General features: G+C 42.8%; 1 pseudogene; it reads left to right on the top strand.

The window, feature by feature from the left end:
• Nucleotides 1-14761, top strand: part of LOC138077646 (antigen WC1.1-like) — a 58298-nt pseudogene extending 43537 nt beyond the window's left edge.
• Nucleotides 14762-21918: the final 7157 nt, after the last annotated feature.

Below are 21918 nucleotides of genomic sequence, written 5' to 3'. Positions count from 1 at the left end.
TCTCTCTCCTCAGACAGCAGGCAGCTCCGCCTGGTGGACGCGGGCGGTCCCTGCGCCGGGAGAGTGGAGATCCTTGACCAGGGCTCCTGGGGCACCATCTGTGATGACGGCTGGGACCTGGACGATGCCCACGTGGTGTGCAGGCAGCTGGGCTGTGGAGAAGCCCTCAATGCCACGGGGTCTGCTCACTTTGGGGCAGGATCAGGGCCCATCTGGCTGGACGACCTGAACTGTGCTGGAAATGAGTCCCAGGTGTGGAGGTGCCCTTCCCGGGGCTGGGGGCAGCACGACTGCAGACACAAGGAGGATGCGGGGGTCATCTGCTCAGGTCAGCACTCTACACTGTCCACACGCTGGAGGAGAGGGGGGGGGCCTGGAGGACGGGGATCTGAGCCCTGAGAGAGAGATGCTGAAAGGACCAGAGAAGGAGGCTTCCTCCCATGGAGCCTGTCTTTCCAGCAGACGTGAAGACGAGGTGCTTTCACTGCCTCCTGCAGCAGCTGAGATTCTGGTCCTTTCTTCTTGGTAGTCTTTCCTGGCAGAGGCTTTTCTCACAGTTTTTCTTAAAATCAGGGCTCACCCTTCCGGTACATAGAGTAGAGAAGTCCTAAAGCCACTCTGCTAGTTTTTGTTTGTTCTATAGCAAACTGCTACATTGTTAGTGTTTTAAAACAACATATTTGTTTCCTTAAACTTCTCTGGCTTAGATGTCCAGCAGGGATCTCACTGGACTGTGATAAAAGTTTCAGCAGGGCCACGTCACTTCTGAGTCTCTGGGAAAGAATCTATTTCCTGTCTTTTCAAGCTTCTAGAAGCCGCCGGCCTTCCTTCACTCATAACTCCCTTCTGTTCATCATCAGACCAGCAATGCTCCCCCTCTCTGACCATTATCCATATCCAGATCTCCCTCTAACCAGAATGAGGAAAAGGTTCCACTTTAAAGGATAGTGAGTCTAAGAATGTGATTAGACGGTGCTCAGGTGGTTAATCCACCATATTTCAGGTGACTCTTACCATCCCAAGGACCATACCTTAATCACATATGTAAAGTCCCTTTTGCCAGATAAGGAAACACAGACACAGCTTCCATGTAGACATCTGTGGGTCCATTATTCTATCTGCCTCCACACTGTCCACATCACATCCCTTTCATACACTCTCTTAGATGTTTTGTCAGGAAGCAGGAGTCAGCTCCCTCTCCCTGCAGGTGTCCAGGTTGGTCTTCCTCTCAGTTCATATTCACGACATCATGGTGGTAGAAGTATTTAGAAAGGCAGACACAAATGGACAAAGTCAGGTGAAAAGGAGACAAGTTTCCCTCTGGTCATCTAATGAATTTGTTTCCTCAGCCTGGTCACAGACGAATGTTTACAATTTTGGGGAGAGAGGAAAACCCTGAGCACTGAGTGGGGTGCTCACTGTGTCCTGTCTCCTCCTTTTCGATCTCAGAGTTCCTGGCCCTCAGGATGGTGAGCGAGGACCAGCAGTGTGCTGGGTGGCTGGAAGTTTTCTACAACGGGACCTGGGGCAGTGTCTGCCACAGCCCCATGGATGATATCACCGTGTCCATCATCTGCAGACAGCTTGGCTGTGGAGACAGTGGAACCCTCAACTCTTCTGTTGGTCTCAGGGAAGGTTCTAGACCCCGGTGGGTAGATTTAATTCAGTGTCGGAAAACTGATACCTCTCTCTGGCAGTGTCCTTCTGGCCCGTGGAAATACAGTTCATGCTCTCCAAAGGAGGAAGCCTACATCTCATGTGCAGGTGATTTATGTCTGTTTCTGTGTCTTTCCCAACTCTGTAGGAAGTTATTAGTGAGATTTGATATTTTAAAATCTAAGTGATGTGTTTAACTTTAGTTTATAAAATGATGTTCGGATGGAGCTAATTTAACCTACATGTTCCAAACTTGCTTTATTAAAATTTTTAATTGATATAACTGATACTCATTATATTTTTTGCTGTGTACAACATAATGCTTATGTTTGTGTGTACTGATAAATGATCACTACAGTAAGTTAGTTATATCTCTATATATGGACCCATATATATAGTTAAATATTTTTCTTACATGATGAGAATGTTTAAGATGTTTTGTCTTGTCATCTTTCAAATAGACAGTATAGTATTCACTATAGTCACCATGCTATATGTTATATCTCTTCACCTATTAATTTTATAATTCAAATTTATACCTTTTGATTAACTTTGCTTGCACCAAATCCCCCACTTCTGGCAGCCACCAACGACTTAGAATCTCTGAACTTGCTTTTTGTTTTAATATAACACATATAAATGAGATTATATGGTATTTTTCTTTCTCTGTCTGATTTGCTTCACTTAGTATAATGCCCTCGAGGTCCATCCGTGTTGTTGAAACTGGCAAGATTTTCTTCTTTTTTATGGGTGAATATAAGTCTATATTACATTTTCTTTATCCATTCATCAGTGAAGACTTGCATTGTTTGACTCATATGTATTGCTATAAAATACTAAAAGGTAATACTGTTAAAGTGCTGCAGTCAATACGTCAGCAAGTTTGGAAGATTCATCAGTGGCCACAGGACTGGAGAAGGTCAGTTTTCACTTCAATCTCAAAGAAGGGCAATGCCAATGAATGGTCAAACTACCTCACAATTATGCTCATTCACATGCTAGTAAGATTATGTTCAAAGTCTTTCAAGCTAGGCATCAGCAGTAAGTGAACTGAGAACTTCTGAGAAGTACAAGCTGGGTTTAGAAAAGGCAGAGAGACCAGAGATCAAATTGCCAATATTTGATGGATCATAGAGTAAGTCAGAGAATTCCAGAAAAACATCTGCTCCATTGAGTGCATAAAGACTTTGACCATGTGGATCACAATGAACTGTGAAAAATTCTTAAAGAGATGAGAATACCAGAGCACCTTACCTGCCTCCTGAGAAACCTGTATGCAAATCAAAAAGCAGCAGCTGGAACTGGACATGAAACAACCGACTGGTTCTACATTGGAAAAAGAGTTCGGCAAGGCTGTATATTGTCACCCTGTTTATTTAACTTATATGCAGAGAACATCATAAGAAATGCCAGGCTGGATGAATCACAAGCTGGAATCAAGATTGCTGTGAGAAATATCAACAACCTCAGATACACAGATGATACAACTGTAATGGCAGAAATTGAAGAAGAACTAAAGAGCCTCTCATTGAGAGTGAAAGAGGAGACTGAAAAAGCTGACTTACAGCTCAACATTCTAAAAACTAAGATCATCAGCACTTCGTGGCAAATAAAAGTGGAGAAAGTGGGAACAGTGACAGATTTTCTTTTCTTGGACTCCCAAATCACTACTGACGGTGACTGCAGCCATGAGATTAAAGGAGGCTTACTCCTCTGTGACAAACCTAGACAGGATATTAAAAAGAGACATCGCTTTGCTGACAAAGGTCCATATGGTCAAAGCTGTATTTTTTCCAGTAGTCGTCTTGACGTGAGAGCCAGGTTATAGAAGAAGCTAAAAAGAGTTGATTATTTTGAATTGTGGTGCTTGGATGCCACAGTTGCATTGAGAAGGGAGATCAAACCAATCAATCCTAAAGGAAATCAACCCTGAATATTCATGGGAAGGACTGATGCTGAAGCTGAAGCTCCAATACTTTCGCCACCTGATGAGAAGAGCTGACTCATTGGAAAAGACCCTGATGCTGGGAAATATTGAAGGCAGAAGAAGAAGGGGGCTACAGAGGATGAGATAGTTAGATAGCATCACCAGTTCAGTGGATATGAATTTGAGCACACTTTGGGAGTTAGTGAAGGACAGAGGAGCCTGGCATGCTGCAGTCCATGGGGTTTCAAAGAGTCAGACACAACCTAGCAACTGAACATATGTTGCTGCAGTGAACACTGGGTTTTCAAGTTAGTGTTTTTGTTTCCTTCAGATAAATACTCCAAAGTGAAATTGCTAAATCTGTGGCAGTTCTATTTTTGATTTTTGATGCACCTCAATACTGTTTCCATAGGGGCTGCATCAACTTACGTTCCCTCTAACTGTGCAAAAGCTTTCCTGTCTCTTCACATTCTCCTCAACTCCTGTTATTTCTTCTTTTGGATAAAAGCCTTTCTAGAGGATCTGAGGTGATATCGCATTGTGGTTTTGATTTGTATTTTCTGATGATTAATAGTGTTGAGCACGTTTTCCTATACCTATTGGCAAGTTGTATGTATTCTTTAAAAAATAATGTCTATTCAGGTTCTCTGTCCATTTTTTAATAATCAGATTGTTTGTTTTTTGCTCCTGAGTTGTATGAGTTCCTTGTGGATTTTGAATAATAATCCTTACAAGAAATATACAAATATTTTCTCCAATTCTATAGGTTGCTTTTTCACTTTGTTGATGGTTCCCTTAATTGGGCAGAAGCTTTTTAGCCTTATGTCATCACAACCACTTGTTTTTACTCTTGTTCCCTTTGCTTTTGGTGCCAAATCCAAAAAATCATCACAAAGACTGATGTCAAGGATTTTATTTTCTGTGTTTTCCTGTAAAAATTTTATGGCTTCAGGATTTGTGATAAAGTCTTTAATATATTTTGAGTTAATTTTTGTGAATGGTGTAAGATAGTGGTCCAGTTTCATTTTTTGAAAGTGGCTGTCCTGTTTTCCCAATGCCATTTACTGAAAAAACTGTCCTTTTCCCACTGTATATTCTTGGCTTCTTTTCAAAAATTAATTGACCATAGAAATGTGGGTTTATTTATGGACTCTCTATTCTGTTCCATTGACCTCTGTGTTCATTTTTATACCAATGACATACTGTTATGATTAATATAGCTTTGTAATATAGTTTGAAATCAGGAAGCACAACACCTCTAACTTTGTTATTCTTTCTCAAGATTTCTTTGGTATTGAGTGTCTTTTGTGGTTCCATGCAAATTTTAGGATCGTTTCTTCTGTATCTGTGAACATTTCCATTGGAATTTTGATAAGGATTGCAGTGAATCTGTAGATTGCTTTGGGTAGTATGGGCATGTTAATAATATTAGATCTTCCAATCCATGAGCACAGAACATCTTTCCATCTATATGAGTCATCTTCAGTATCTTTCATCAATGTGTTTATAGTTTTCAGTATACAGGTCTTTCACCTCCTTGGTTAAATTTATTCCTAGGTATTTTATTTATTTTCATGCAAATGTAAACAGAATTGTTTTCTCAGTTTCTCTTATAGCAGTTTGTTGTTAGTATAAAGAAATGAATATGATTTTTGTGTACAGATGTTTCTTCTACAACTTTACTGAGTGTATTAGTTCTCATATTTTTGCTGAAGTCTTTAGTGTTTTCTACATATAATATCATGTAAGGGGGTTTCTTTCCTCATGACTTTGATAGTAAAGAATCTGTCTGCAATGCAAGAGACCCAGGTTCAGTCCCTAGGTCAGGAAGATCCCCTGGAGGAAGGAATGGTAACCCACTCCAGTATTCTTGCCTGGAGAATCCCAATGGACAGAGGAGCCTGGCAGGCTGCAGTCCTTGGGGTCATAAAGAGTCAGACACGACTGAGTGACTCTTTCACTTTTCAATCTGCAAATGGTGTCAATTTTGCCTCTTCCTTTCAGATTTGGATATCTTGATTTTCTTTTTATTGCCTGATGGATCTGGACAGGACTACCAAAATTAAGTTGAATAAAAGTGGTGAGAGTAGACATTTTTGTCTTGTGTCTGATTTCAGAGGAAAAGCTTTTGGTTTTTTACAGTCAAGTATGATGTTAGCTGTGTACTTTTCATATGGCCTTAATTTTGTTGAGATGCAGTCCTTCTATACCTACTTTGTAAAAGAGTTTTTACTGTAAGTGGATGTTGAATTTGTCAAACACTTTTTCTACATCCTTTGAGGATATGATTATTACCTTCATTTTGTTTATTTGGTGTATCACATTGATTAACTTGCGAATGTTGAACTATCCTTGTATCCTTGGAACATGCATCACTTGATCATGGTGTATGATTCTTTTAGTGTATTGCCACATTCAGTTTTCTAATATTTTGTTGACGATTTTTGCACCTGTATTTATCAGAGTATTAGCCCGTAATTTTCTTTTCTCATGGTGTCCTTATCTGGCTTTGGTATCAGACTAATGTTGGCTTCAGACAATGAATTTGGAAGTGTTCTTTTCTTCTGTTTTTGGAAGAGTTTAAGAAGGCTCCACTACTAAATACTGTTACATTGGGAATTGAGATTTCAGCAATAAATTTTGAATGAAATAAATAAATGTTGGTGAGGGCAACAAATAGTCAAACCATAGCACCTTATTCCTTCAACATTACTCTCTCTGTTTCTCTTTCTCCTTCCCTCCCCCTCCATACACACACACACACACACACACACACCCCATTCAGGTACACCTTGAATGGTATGCTGGATGTTGCCTGAAACCCATAGCTAAGAGAATGTGGGATCAGATACTTCAAAAGCTGAGGCTCACTCCCTTCCTTGCCTCTCTTTGCTCATCTCTTTGTCTTTTTCATTTGAAGGCCAAAGAGGCATGAAAATATGAGACCTTTTATTGATGAAGTTTTTCCTGCAATTAAACCCTGTGAACTGAGAGGTGGTAAAGTCTTTGACCATGAAAATGAGCAACCTGCTCACAGAGGTCCTGCCATTGTTTTCTCAGAGGTTCTCTGCATAGAGTGGGTAGGAGTTTTGATAGGATGATCTGGAAAGAATATAGAAATATTGATACTTTATGACAGGTACTATTTACCATTCTGTTTTTTAAAATTTATATTTATTTCTGTCAGCTTCCATTCTTTTATATATATTTTCAGTCTTTTGTTTATCATTTCTGCATCTTCTCAATACAAATTTTTCCCAGTAGGCATTTTTTATCTATTGCAAAAATTTCTGGCTTACTCAGTGTGTACATATATGTATCCATATATCTTCTCAGAATTCTACTAAGTCTTTCCTGTATACTTCCTTTTTAAGAGATTCCTAACCAACACTACAGGCTTTTCTGGTGGCTCAGACAGCATAGAAACTGCCTGCAGTGCGGGAGACCTGGGCTTGATCCCTGGGTAGGGAAGATCCAGTGGAGAAGTGAATAGCAATCCACTCCAGTATGTTTGTCTGGAAAATCCTATGGACAGAGGAGCCTGGTGGGCTGCAGTCCATAGGGTCACAAAGAGTTGGACATGACTGAGTGACTAACACACACAAACACACATACACACATAACCAACACTACATTGTGGAGCAGTTATCTTCCAATTAAAAATTTTAGAAAAAAGAGTTTCCTTTCACAACAAGTAGTCTTCACTTCCCACTGTCACACTGAATAATAGGTCAGAGTAGTTTATAATCTATCTAATAATTTTCCATTAAAATTATGTACATGAGATTTTGAATATAAATTGACCCTGTGCTTCTGGACTGATAATTTTTAATGTGAACTATTATCATAGACTGTTACCACTAATTTATATTTGGATTACTATTTCACTGATTAGTATGAATTTAAAAAAAGAAATTTTATTTCACTGAATGTTGTCTATTCATTCATTTAATAAATATTTATCAAGCCCCTATGTAAGTATTTAGAAAAGATTTTCCATAGATATTTGTTGAATGAGTACATACAATGTGCAGGCACTGTCCTAATAGCAGAAACACGGCACATATAAGATATACAAGGTCCTTCTTCTGATGGAACTTTCATTCAGAAGAGAGTGTGTAAATTTGTAGATGTCTGTGTTTATATTTGCTGTGGGGTGTAAAACTGATAAGCTGATAAACAAGTAAATATTTAAAGTAATTTCAGCTGGTGATCAGATGCAGTGAATGTTTCAGCCCAGGAGATAATGAGCCTGTGTTTTCATGTGTCATTTGTACTGAGTCAGACCTTAGATAATCTTATGTGGGGACAGGACCATCCTCAGCTGTTCCTGATCCACTGTTTCCCTGTTGGGTGCAGGAAGAAGACCCAAGAGCTGTCCAACTGCTGCCCCCTGCACAGGTATGTCAGCCCCGTCCCCTCCCCTGTGGCTCCCAGGGGCTCCTTCCTCCCACCAGGGCAGTCACAGGAGGGGCTGCTGCCTTTTCAGACAGAGAGAAGCTCCGGCTCAGGGGAGGAGACAGCGAGTGCTCAGGGCGGGTGGAGGTCTGGCACAGCGGCTCCTGGGGCACCGTGTGCGATGACTCCTGGAGCCTGGCAGAGGCCGAGGTGGTGTGCCAGCAGCTGGGCTGTGGCCAGGCCCTGGAAGCCGTGTGGGCCGCGACATTCGGCCCTGGAAATGGGAGCATCTGGCTGGATGAGGTGCGGTGTGGGGGCCGGGAGTCCTCCCTGTGGGACTGTGCTGCGGAGCCCTGGGGGCAGAGCGACTGCAAGCACGAGGAGGATGCTGGTGTGAGGTGCTCTGGTGAGTGAGGGGCTCGGCATCTGCCCTGGGTGAGCTGGGGCAGAGCGGGGGCAGTGGGCTGGGCCGGGCATGGTGGGGAGTTTATGTTCAGACATCCTGGGTGGTGGGGCTCTCATCTAGGACAGGGGAGCTGGGAAGACTAGACACTGATGTTGTGGAGACTGAGAGGTGATTTCAGGCTCAGGAGGGAAAAGGTTTGCCCTGCGTTCTGGCCAATTCTTCTTCCCCACACTGCTGTTTTTCTCTTTAGGTGTAAGGACAACATTGCCCATGACTACAGCAGGTACTGTGATCCATCCACGGGCAGGGGAGAATACTCAAATACTGGGGACCTGTCCTGTGGGCTCTCTGACATCTCAGAAGAGGAAAGAGTCTGAGGAGCCGTGGCTGTTAGAGAGGAGCCAGGGCATTACACTGGGGCAATCCCCTGCCCTGATGTCCAGGGTCAAATGTTCTTATGCCCAGGGCCAAGGAAGTCAGGTTCCCATGTTGGAGAATCTAAGGGACCATCACTTGCCCTTGAGTGTTCCTCCTCATCAGTGAGGTGCAGGTCCCTGGATGTTTGATGCTCTGTCTCCTGAAGCCCAAGGAGAGGCGATGAGCTGGGTCCTTAGAGGCTCTCAGCAAGGCAGCTCCCTGACAATCCCCAGCTCTGCCTCGGGGCCACACTGGCCAGAGTGGAGTTGACTTGTCTCAGGACGAGACCTGGGGGAGCCCTGACACTATCTGAGGCTGAGACGCCATTGTCCAGAGTTCCTGAAAATGCTGACACAGGAGATTTCTCTGTGCCCTAGTTGTCTCCAGCCCTTTTTCCTGTTCTGTTTAGGGACCAGAACAACCTCAAATTCTTTCCCTGGCATCTTCTCCCTGCCTGGGGTCCTCTGCCTCATCCTGGGAGCCCTTCTCTTCCTGGTCCTCATCATCCTGGTGACTCAGCTGCTCAGATGGAGAGCAGAGCGCAGAGGTGGGCTGCAGGGGGACCTGGGGACCAGGGAGAGTGTGTGCAGGCAGGAGATGGGGCAGGTGTGAGGAGGGGACCTGGGCCAGGTACTGTTCTGAGTTGCAGACTCCATGTGCTCCATAATGAGCTCTAAGGGCTGAGTAGACAGAGGTTTTAGGACTGGGGCGTGAACTCTCATGAGTCATGGCCTCTCCTGTGAGAACAGACAGAGTTGGTGCTGAGCTATAATCAGGGTCAGACGAGGGGAGAAGGTGCTGACATGGTGCATGGGGTAGGAGACGATGCTGAGGTCCTGGCAGCCCCCACGTGAGCACCAGGGAGATGAAGGTGGGCTGGCTGGATTGGGGTATCTGGGGAAGCTTCTCTGACCTGCTGGGTGATCTCTCAGCCTTATCTAGCTATGAAGATGCTCTTGCTGAAGCTGTGTATGAGGAGCTCGATTACCTTCTGACACAGAAGGAAGGTCTGGGCAGCCCAGGTGAGTGTCTCTGTCTGCCCTCCTGGGATCTCTGGTTGTCACCACCCCCTGGCTGTGCACATCTTCTCAGCATCTGCAGACCCCATGTGTGCCCCAGGCTCACAGAGACAGATCCTCCAGAGAGACAGGATGGCCTCTCAGAGCCCCGTGATCTCCCAACCTCTGTCTACACTGCAGAAGCCAGGCCTGTCCCTTCTCAGCCTTAACACAGATCCCGTGGTTGTGGGGTGGGTCATCCTGTGTGTTGTGTGATGTTAGTCTCCACATGAGGCTTCCCGTCAGATTTCTCACTGACTAAACTGCCGTATTACACCAGAGATGGTGAGGACAAGTGACTACAGGTCTGCTCCAGGAAATAGAGGTGAACCTGCCTCGTCGGGGCTTTGGGGAGAAGAGTTTTCCTCAGAGGAGGTTTAAGGGGAATGGTTTTCCTTTGATGGACCAGAGGCATCCCTTGTGTCCAGATGGGGCTCATCCTTCTCCTTCTCTGGCTGCTGTGTGATGTCTCACGTCAGGGCTGCTCTCTCTGTGTCCAGAATCACCACAAGCACACAATGTTTTTTAAAAAATAACATCTGTAAAGCACAATTTGTCAAAGTCCTTTAGCAATGCTCAAGGGTGGAAGAGTTGCTTTGAGATACGTAGTTTCCATCAGAAAATATTAGGATATTAAAATCATGTTTTGGCTTATGGATACATCAAAATGAACCATGGTCTTAGGGAAAAACGTCTTTTGAAACAAGGAGTGACTGGTGCCTCTATTCAGAAACTCAGAAACTCTGGGTCAGAAGGTATCTTAGGTATTCCCCCAGAACAACCCACTTACTGTGGTTCATACACTCCCTTGTCTGCTCTTGGAACCCCCAGATCAGAGGACTGATGTCCCTGCTGAAAATTATGATGATGTTGAAGAAGTACCAGTGCCTGGAACTCCTCCTGCCTCTCAGGGGAGCGAGGAGGAAGTGCCCCCAGAGAAGGAGGATGGGGTGAGGTCCTCTCAGACCGGTGAGTGGGGTCAGCTGATCTCCTGCAATATTTCTGTCTGGAAAGAGTGAATTTGTGCTCCTCAATGCCCAGCCTCCCTAGAGACTCAAAATATAGGTAATCTAATACTTTTGGTAGCATCATCTTGACCATATGCTGTATTTAATGCTGTCAGACTCCTTGTAAGGAGTGTGGAATCACTCTGCTTTTGGCATTTAAATCTCCATAATGTGACATAAACTTATCACTTTATATGTGATATACTGGCATGAAGATTTACAGATTACGGAATTTCCTGGTGGTCCAGAGGTTAGGATTCTGCACTTTCACTGCTAGGGCCTAGGTTCAACCCTGGCCAAGGAACTAAGATCCCGCAAGCATTGTGTCATGGCCGAAAGAGAAACTTATCAATTAATTGAGCATATTAAAAATCAAGACCACAATGAGGTACCATTTCACACCAGTCAGAATGGCTGTGATCCAAAAGTCTACAAGCAATAAATGCTGGAGAGGGTGTGGAGAAAAGGGAACCCTCTTACACTTTTGGTGGGAATGCAAACTAGTACAGCCATTATGGAGAACAGTGTGGAGATTCCTTAAAAAATTGCAAATAGAAATGCCTTATGACCCAGCAATCCCACTGCTGGGCATACACACCAAGGAAACCAGAACTGAAAGAGACACATGTACCCCAATGTTCATCACAGCACTGTTTATAATAGCCAGGACATGGAAACAACCTAGATGTCCATCAGCAGATGAATGGATAAGAAAGATGTGGTACATATACACAATGGAGTATTACTCAGCCATTAAAAAGAATACATTTGAATCAGTTCTAATGAGATGGATGAAACTGGAGCCAATTATACAGAGTGAAGTAAGCCAGAAAGAAAAACACCAATACAGTATACTGAGACATATATATGGAATTTAGAAAGATGGCAATGATGACCCTGTATGAGAGATAGCAAAAGAGACACAGATGTATAGAACAGACTTTTGGACTCTGAGGGAAAGGGAGAGGGTGGGATGATTTGGGAAAATGGCATTGAAACATGTATACTATCATGTAAGAAACGAAGCGCCAGTCTATGTTCGATTCAGGATACAGGATGCTTGGGGCTGGTGCACGGGGATGATCCAGAGAGATGATCTGGGGTGAGAGGTGGGAGGGGGATTCAGAATTGGGAGCTCGTATACACCCGTGGTGGAGTCATGTCAATGTATGGCAAAACCAATACAGTATTGTAAAGTAAAATAAAGTAAAAATAATATTTAAAAAAAAATAAAAGAAAGCTAAGTGCTGAAGAATTGATGCTTTTGAACTGTAGTGTTGGAGAAGACTCTTCAGAAACCCTTGGATGGCAAGGAAACCAATCTTGAATAGTCATTTGTAGGACTGAGCTGAAGTAGAAGCTCCAATACCTTGGCCAACTGACGTGAAGAAGTGCCTCCTTAGAAAAGACCGTGATGCTGGGAAAGATTGAAGGCAGGAGGAGGAAATAACAGAGGATGAGATGCTTGGATGGCATCACTGACTCGATGGATATGAGTTTGAGCAAGCTCTAGTAGTTGGTGACAGGCAGGGAAACCTGGTGTGCTGCAGTTCATGGGGTCACAGAGAGTCAGGCATGACTGAGTGACTGAACTGAACTGAACCAAATTCAAAGGTGGAACAAGTGTTTTAACAATATCTGTGCACTGTGGCATACATGAAGGCAAACCATTCAATATCACAGTAATCCAGGTCTACGCCGAATCAGTAATGCTGAAGAAGCTGAAGTTGCCGTTCTATGAAGACCCTCTTGACCTTTTAGAACTATCACCTAAAAAAGATGTCCTTTTCATTATAAGGGACTGGAATGCAAAAGTAGGAAGTCAAGAGATACCTGGAGTAACAGCCAAATTTGGCCATGGAGTACAAAATGAGGCAAGGCAAAGGCTAATAGAGTTTTGCCAAGAGAACACACTGGTCATAACAAACACCCTCTTCCAACAACACAAGAAAGGACTCTACAGGTGGACATCATCAGATGGTCAGTACTGAAATCAGATTGATTATATTCTTTGCAGCCAAAGATGGAGACGCTCTATACAGTCAGCAAAAACAAGACCAGGAGCTGACTGTGGCTCAGATCATGAACTCCTTATTGCCAAATTCAGACTTAAATTGAAGAAAGTAGAGAAACCCACTAGACCATTCAGGTATGACCTAAATCAAATTCCTTATGATTATACAGTAGAAGTTAAATAGATTCAGGGGATTAAGTCTGATAGGCAGAGTTCCTGATGAATTATGGATGGAGGTTCGTGACATTGTACAGGAGGTAGGGATCAAGACAATCCCCAAGAAAAAGAAATGCAAAAAGGCAAAATGGCCTCCTCAGAGGCCTCCTCAGACATGAGGAGGCCTTAGAGATAGCTGAGAAAAGATGACAAGTGAAACCAAAGGAGAAAAGGAAAGATATATCCATTTGAATACAGAGTTCCAGAGAATAGCATGGAGAGATTTGAAAGCCTTCCTCACTGATCAGTGCAAAGAAACAAAGGAAAACAATGAAATGGGAAAGACTAGATATCTCATCAAGAAAATTACAGTTACCAAGGGAATATTTCATGAAAAGATGGGTACAATAAAGGACAGAATTGTTATGGACCTAACAAAAGTGGAAGATATTAAGAAGAGGTGGCAAGAATACACAGAAGAACTATACAGAAAAATCTTCATGACCCAGATAATCACGATGGTGTGATCACTAACCTAGAGCTAGATATCCTGGAATGTGAAGTCAAGTTGGCCTTAGGAAGTATCACTACGAACAAAGCTAGTGGAGGTGATGAATGCCAGTTGATTTCTTTCAAATCCTAAAAGATGATGCTGTGAAAGTGCTTCACTCAATATGCCAGCAAATTTGGAAAATTTAGCAGTGGACACACAACTGGAAAAGGTCAGTTTTCATTCCAATCCCAAAGAGAGGCAATGCCAAAGAATGCTCAAACTACCACACAATTGCACTCATCTCACACGCTAGTAAAGTAACGCTCAAAATTCTTCAAGCCAGGCTTCAGCAATATGTAAACTGTGAACTTCCAGATGTTCAAGCTGGTTTTGTAAAAGGCAGAGGAACTAGAGATCAAATTGCCAAAATTCAGTGGATCATCGAAAAAGCAAGAGAATTCCAGAAAAACATCTGATTCTGCTTTATAACTATGCCAAAGCCTTTGACTGTGTGGATCACAATAAACTGATATTTCAGTAGCTGCAAAAAGATACTCATTCTCTAGAAAAGAGTATTTCTCCATCTGAGGGCCTGTGTAGTTCCTGTGGAGAAGATATCTGTGGCTGCGCCTGTGATATTATTTGTGGACATTTGGGAACAGGAGTCAAGTCAACTAAGAGCAGACTTGGGTTGTGAGTGAGGAATTCAGATTTTTCCTGTTTCCAGTCTCCCTCTTATTGTGAATTTGCATCTATCACCTGTGAAAGGAGAACATTTAAATTCCTTTTTATGCTTCTTAACATTGCTGGGCATCTCCTTGGTATTGTGTTGCCTGCAAGCAGGTCTCCTGTGATGCAGGATTTCCACGTGCACTGAGGCCCGGGAGACCACATGAACTGGATCTGAGAGGACAGCTGGGATCCATCCTCACTGGGACTCATGTGAAATAGCCCGAGCCTCCCTCCCTACACCTGGGTCCCAGGGATGCTTTGTCATAAGCACTTGCTTGACTCCCTTCCACCAGAAGGTTCTGTCCCATCCTCGTGTCTCAGTTCTAATCAAACTTCTCTTTTCTATTTCAGGCTCTTGTCTGAACTTCTCCGGAGAGGCTGCTGATCCTGGGGAAGGAGAAGAGAGCCTCTGGCTGCTCCAGGGGAAGAAAGGGGACGCTGGGTACGATGATGTTGAACTCAGTGCCCTGGGAACATCCCCAGTGACTTTCTCGTGATGCTGTATTAAATATGAGATGAAGCCTCAGATATTCCAATTGGCTGTATTTCAATAGAGTAGTGCTGACCTGTAATAAATAGTGTCATACGAAAATTGCTCAAAATGAAATATTCTGAATAAATTAACTTTTTGTTGTGCTGTTAAGTTCGCAAGTTCCATGTCAAATGCTTTTAGAGGATTGGTCCTCAAATGCCATCTTCCTCAAAGGAAATGCAAGATGAGTGAGCTGACCTGCTTTCTCACCTATGAAAGGCTAATGAGGGCATGCTCACAAGTGCTCCAGGTCACTCTTATTTAGAAAAGGATGTAAACTTGGTCTACATTCACACACCTCTTCCTAACAAGAGGAACTCATGGGAAAAAAAAAAAAACACACACAAAAAAAAACCAAAACAACAACAACAACAAAAAACAGTTCTAAACATCTCTGAGTTTGTAACTTCTTCTTGAACCCCAGACTGAGTGTGAGTTTCAAAGTGGAAGGTTGGCTGGTGAAAAGAATGGATACAGCTTTCCTTATGCTGCCTCCATATTCACAGGCCAATTAAAAATCTAACTGTACATAACTACCTCTTCCTTTTTCATCTCTCATTTATTCCTTTACAGACACCTCTTTGCTCGTCTCCCATGTCTATTTGATTATCCAAACCTTCTAAATCCATTCTTTCTTCTCCATCTCTTCCTACTGTTTCTTCGGGATGCTGCTATTTCTTGTCTTTCCAAGGATCTCTCCTTCGAAGAGAATTATATCAGTTCATATACATCTTCAAGTTGATGGAAGGCAACTTGGTGCTCACCCACACCCTGTATTCAGGTGGGACAAGAGGGCAAGAAAGTGGAGACCTAGGCAGAGGGGATCCAGAAGAATGGATGTAGATAGAAAGATCAGGAACATTTGGCTATTTATGTTTCAGAGATATGCATGGAGGCATCTGACATGACTGATCTCTTAAAGGAAGAATTTCAGACCAAGGTGCTTCTTTGAAAACATCTGTTTTTCAGATGTTTCAAGATCGTTTCAAGGTTGCTTTAATCTGGTTACTACTGAAAATGTAATTGTGATCCTGCTGTGACTCCTCAGGGTAGAGAGAGCTCTCATGAAGAAGTGGAAAAGATTGCGTTTACACAGCACTACCCCCGCAACCCTCCTTGTACCCCCCACCCCCCAGCCAATTCCACTGCAGACATGTGGAGAAGCTGCTGAATTAATATAAAACCTGAGAGTGCTGACCTGGTTTAAGCTGGACCCACCTAGTTTCTTGGTTGATGACTCTGGACGGTTTCTAGGGCTCCAACCTCCACTCACGCTTGCACTCTTCATAGTTCTAGGCTGTGCTTGGGGATGGGAAGATGCCAGGGCTTCTTCCAGGGCAGCTCACATGGCTACTCACTTGGGAAGTGATGAAATAGATGACATATGATGAAATAAGGCACACATGCAAGGAGCTCAGTGAACTCCAAGAAAACACAGATAAACGATTAAATTCAGGAAGACACTATATGAAGAAAATAAGATTAAAAAAATCATCATCATCATTATTATTGTTTTTAATTTTTGGTTGCACTGAGTCTTTGTTGCTGCACATGGGCTTTCTCTCAATGCAGCAAGCAGGTTTCTCTATGTGAGGGCTTCTCTTATTGTGAACAGGTTCTAGGCACCCAGGCTTCAGGGGTTGCAGCATCACCTCCTATATGTGATTTGCAGGTCCTAGAGCTCAAGCTCAGTAATTGTTGAGCTAGGGTGTTACTTCACAGAAGAAATTCAGATTTTTTTTTAACAGAGATAGAAATCATGAAAAAGGAAGTAAACAGGGAGTTTGCTGATGGTTTTGTGGTTAGGATTCGATGCATTTGCTGCTGTGGTCTGGATTCAGGGCCAGTAGGGGAACTGAGATCCCTCAAGCTTTGCAGTGAGGCAAAGAGAATAACAGAAGGAACAAAACAGAAAAATGAACCAAACAGAAATTCAGATGCTTAAGATTCAGTTCAGTTCAGTGGTTCAGTCGTGTCTGACTCTGCGACCCCATGGACTGCAGCACGCCAGGCTTCCCTGTCCAACACCAACTCCTAGAGCTTGCCCAAACTCATGTCCATTGAGTCAGTGATGCCATCATCCAACCGTTTCATCCCCTGTCGTCCCCTTCTCCTCCTGCCCTCAATCTTTCACAGCATTAGGGTCTTTCCTAATGAGTCAGTTCTTCACATCAGGTTGTCAAAATATTGGAGTTTCAGCTTCAGCATCAGTCCTTCCAATGAATATTCAGGACTGACTTCCTTTAGGATGGACTGGTTGGATCAGTTGCTTAAGACTACAATGAATGAAATGCAGCAAAATGAAAAATGCTACCTAGAGCATCAACAACAGCAGAAGACCCTGTAACTCAGAAGCCAGGACCACTGAGATTACCCAGCCAGGGGACAAAGGAAAAGAGGAATGAAAAAGTGTGAAAGAACCTGTGTGAACTATGGGGCAACATTCACAGAAACAACCTGCACATTATTGGAGTCCCAGAAGGCTAAGAGAGGGAGAAAGGGACAGAGATTGCACTTCAAGAAACAATATCAGATAAGTCCAAAATCTCATGAGATTTAGAAATCCAAGTTCATGTAGCTAATAGGTCACTCCTCAGAGGTCATTCAAAATGATCATCCCCAAGACACATTATTTGTAATCCAGAAAAAGAGAGAATTCTATCAGCAGCAAGAGAAAAGTAAATGCTCACAAAAGAGAAATTCCCTTAAAAATATCAGTGGACTTCTCGGTAGAAACCGGACGGTCCAGGAGAGAATGGATGATATATTCAATCTTATGAAAAACAAAACAAAACAAAACCTACCAGACAAGAATAATTTTCTCAGGAAGGTTGTTTTTCATAAATGAAGATGATATAAAGACTTTTCTGATATAAAGTCAAATCATGAATATCCTGTTGAGGAAAATAACAGTTGATGGAATTCGCCAACATTAGGTTTGTCTTACAAGATTGCCAAGGGGAATTCTTCAGACTGAATGAAGGATGCTAAGAAGTAGAAATATGCAACAGACTTGTAAATGTAAATACTGAACCCAATTCCGCACACTCTAACACTGAAATATGGTAGTGTGCTAACCAGTTAGCTTTAGTCTACAGAAAGTATTAAAATAGCTATAGAGGAAAATATTTTGTTAGTGGATACATCAAAGCAAATGCATCAAAACAAAATGCGTAGAAGGGGATAAAAAGGTAGAGCTTTTGCATGTCATTGGAATTAACTTGTTATCACTGTAGTATATGCTGTTGTCCCTCTAAGATGTTTTATGTGAGCCATGTGGCAACAAAAATGTAAAAACCTACAGTAGATTCACAAAAAGTAACAAGAAGGGACTCAAAGAGCAACATTATCCAAAATTATCAGTTCACAGTTCTAACTGTCGTGCAGAACAGTTGAGTTGTCCTGGTCTCCACATCATCTTTCAAGATCAGCCCAAGAGGACTCTCCTTCAAAAAGTGAAAGACTAATTAAGCTGTCTGTTATTTTAAGCCAAAGAAATCATTTGGCCCCTCATCTCCTTCCTTATGTCATATTGATGGTGCAGCTGTACTTTTTTAATCGCAAATTTTCTTCCTGTGATATTGCTGTGTGATTTTAATGAAAAAACTGCCAATGATAAACCATAGGAATATCCTGTCTCCTCAGTTGGGTTTGATTAAGACTTATTAAGAAGCCACATGTGGGTACTTTGTGGTTTGTCTTGTGTATCCTTAGAGATACAGATTTGCAGTGTTCGTTGTGACATATTGTTGGTGATAAGCTGCTTGTGAAAATCAAATCTTGCCTTGCTAATTGTAAGAAACATATGCCTTTAAAACAAAAATATTAGCTAAATGATGTTCTCAGAAACATTTCTTTATATTTAAGACAATTTCTCTTCAACATTTAGTACAGTGCCATTCAGCCATTCAATAAATATTAGCTGAGCATCTGTTAAGTTATAGAGAGGGGAAATACAGAGCTTATACACAGGCACAGGCCTCACTCCAATCCTGAGCCCTGGCAAGGCCTCAGACAATGCCTGCAGACTGCAGGCACCTTGGTTAGCATGCCCAGATTGGGAAGCATTCGATGACAAGGAAAAGAGATCTGTTCACAGAGTCTTTGATGTTAAAGGAGGAACACATTTGCTGTGTTTCCAGTGTTCTTAGGCTGGTCTGCCGGCAGGACTCAGCTGCACCAAAGCTCCACATGCGATAGAGCCTCAGTTCATAGACTTTGAGTCTGAGCAATCACTCAGGCTTTGAACTCTGAGTGCCACCCCAGCGGCACTAACCTTAGGTTGCAGTGGTTTAAGAATCACCACCCACAAGGGCTCAAAAGCTCTGCAGTTGGTAATTACATCAGCTCTGAGCAGAGGTGGGTTAATCATGAAGTTAATGAAGCGTGTTCTTCAGAGCCTTTCCTTGCACCAGCCCCTTCCAAGTCCCAAAGGGGCCCTAGGGCTGTGGTTGAAACAGAGAGGACTCTATGATCCTTGCCCCTCACCATGTCTTCTGCTTGCCTTTTGCTTGTGGAAAACTTTAGTCAAAGAGTACGTTTAATTGGAGAAGCGAGAAACATGGAAACAAAGGAAAACATTCAGAGGAGACTAAATAATAATTATGTAGTCATTAAGCATAGTAAGGACCTTTAGTTCTTTCTCAAGGGTTATAGATGATATTCTGAGCCATGTCCTGGGAGCTTCTTATAGATATAGAACACCAGGTGGAGCAGTGACTATGTGATAACCACACTGTACCCAGGACTTGAGCATCCACAGTTCTGAGAACTGACCACAAAGACATGGGAACAAGTACACCCCAGCACTAAAGATCAACTGTATCTAAAACAACCAGTGGATGTTTAGGATGGCATCACGGAGTCAATGGGCATGAGTTTGGGCGAGTTCCAAGAGTTGGTGATGGACAGGGAAGGCTGGCGTGCTATATAGTCCATGGGGTAGCAAAGAGTCAGACATGACTGAGCGACTGAACTGAATTGAAAGTAACCAAGATGACACTCGTCAGACCACTCATGACCAATGTGAAGATGACTGAACTATTTCTGCATGTAACCCCCCTCCCACTTTGTCTATAAACTCTCACCACCTGCTTGTCATGGGGGGTGAACGTTGGCCTTTGAACAGATGTCTGCCACTGCCCCTGCCAGTTGCCGGCATATGAAATAAAGCAAACTTTCTTTTCCACCAACCTGACCTGTTTACTGGCTTTTAAGCAGTGAGCAGCCAGACCCCACACACATACCTTTCGGTAACATGATCACAAAGAGATAGGTTTTGAATGTGCCATTTTCTTCAGTTGAGGGGAAGAAAATTCAGAAAAAATTATTTCTTACCCAAAGGTGAAGAAATTAATTAACTACATAGAGCACTGCATCCAGGAATGAGATTTGTTCCGGAAATCAAGAAGAAACTGAAGAGGTTTAGAAAGTACATGCTGCCTTTTCATTAGTACAGGATTGGTGGAAAGTAAAAACATGATGAGCTGACTAACTCGCGCAAAGGAGAGCTGTTTAAGGATGAAGGTCGAGATGCTAAGAGACAAGCTTGGGAACCTGAGCCTGACTGTCAGCACAGAGTGATGAAAAGGGAACAGGAGATGCACCAGGGGCGGGTGCTCTTAAACAGGACTGAGATCTAGTTGTTGGTCAACCAGAAAAGGTGACTGAGGACCAACCAGGCCCAAGAGAGGATGCAAGCTGACCACCTGAGGGAGTAGCTTGGGATGAGGACGCAGAGGAAGAGGAGATCCGGGAAAGCACCTGACTCATGTGACAGCCTCTGTCTCTTTTTCAAGTCTTCCTTCCCCTTTGGATCTGTCAGAATAGACTCCGTTCTGCTACTGGAACGACTGACACCCAAATCGCAGAGGCAACGCACACATGCGTACACACATGCATCACCAACCTACACATGCACCGTGGTCAGCGAGGCAGCATCAGCTGGCGTGTGCACCCCTGGGAACACACAGCTTCTGGGGCAGAAAAGGGAGAGGCTAGGGAGTCACACGGGGTTTTCATGTCTCCACTCGGAAGAGACACATGTGGCACCACCCACATTTCATTGGCCAGAATGAGTCACTGGGAGCTAGAAAAACAGCTATTTGATGAGTATTATTGTCAATGCCACATCCTTGGTAGCAATGCTGTCAGTTTCTTTCTTGCCTTGGTGAAGTTTCTGAGCTACAGCTTTGTGCAGAAATTAAATGTGATTGGACCCTCCCCAGAGTGAGATTTGAAGAAAGCGTTTTCTATCTGCTTCCTTGGTCTGGTGTGTCTCTGACTCCTTACTCCACTTCAGTCTGTGCCTAGTGGGATTAGTCAGATTCGTGTCTCCCCTATCCCTTTCCCACTCAGTATCATTAACTCAGGGTGGTTTTCAGCATTTGTTCATGCATTCATTTTTTTTATTTATCCACTATTTGTTAAGCTCTTTCTTTTTTTATATTTTAAAATATAAATTTGTTTATTTTAATTGGAGGTTAACTACTTTACAATATTGTATTGGTTTTGCCATACATCAACATGAATCTGGTAATGATAACCCTGTTAAGAACTTTCTATGTGTCTTTACTTGACTTTAAAGAGATATTGAAGAGTAAGACACAATACTTGCTCTCAAGAAGCCCCCACTTTAAAGACAGTGGGCAAGATTTTATAGATTAAATAGGCACAGTGGTAATTTTGAGCTGGGGAAATTAGAGTGCATTTAAAAATGAGAAGATTTATGAGTTTTCTTTCTGTAGTGGGCTTAAAAATGTGCCCTCTAGAATTCAAATATACATAAATGTAATATACTCTTTTTATCACTGATTTCATCTTGTGCCCTAGCAAGGGATGTTTGTGTGGACTGAAAGTTCCATAAAGTTAACACAGACTCTCCCATTTAAAATTTGTCCCTCAACTTAGCTCGGGTTCATTGTAATAATTGTTTTGTCATTTCTAGTTCAAGCTCCCTGCTCAGACTGAGTTTTCTCTATTTACGGAGGCACCTTCTTGTCTCTCCTCCCACAGATGGTGTCTGGGGTGGGAGGGCTTCTTCCTTTCCAACAGCAGCAGGGAAGGCCCCTTTGTCTGCATGCTCTCCACTTAGAATCTGCTTGTCTTTGATTTATTAGCTTT

Source organism: Capricornis sumatraensis, chromosome 4 (assembly GCF_032405125.1).
Source record: "Capricornis sumatraensis isolate serow.1 chromosome 4, serow.2, whole genome shotgun sequence".
Lineage (NCBI taxonomy): Eukaryota > Metazoa > Chordata > Mammalia > Artiodactyla > Bovidae > Capricornis > Capricornis sumatraensis.
The sequence above is the reverse complement of the archived record's forward strand: the minus strand, read 5'-3'. Positions and strand labels throughout refer to the sequence as shown.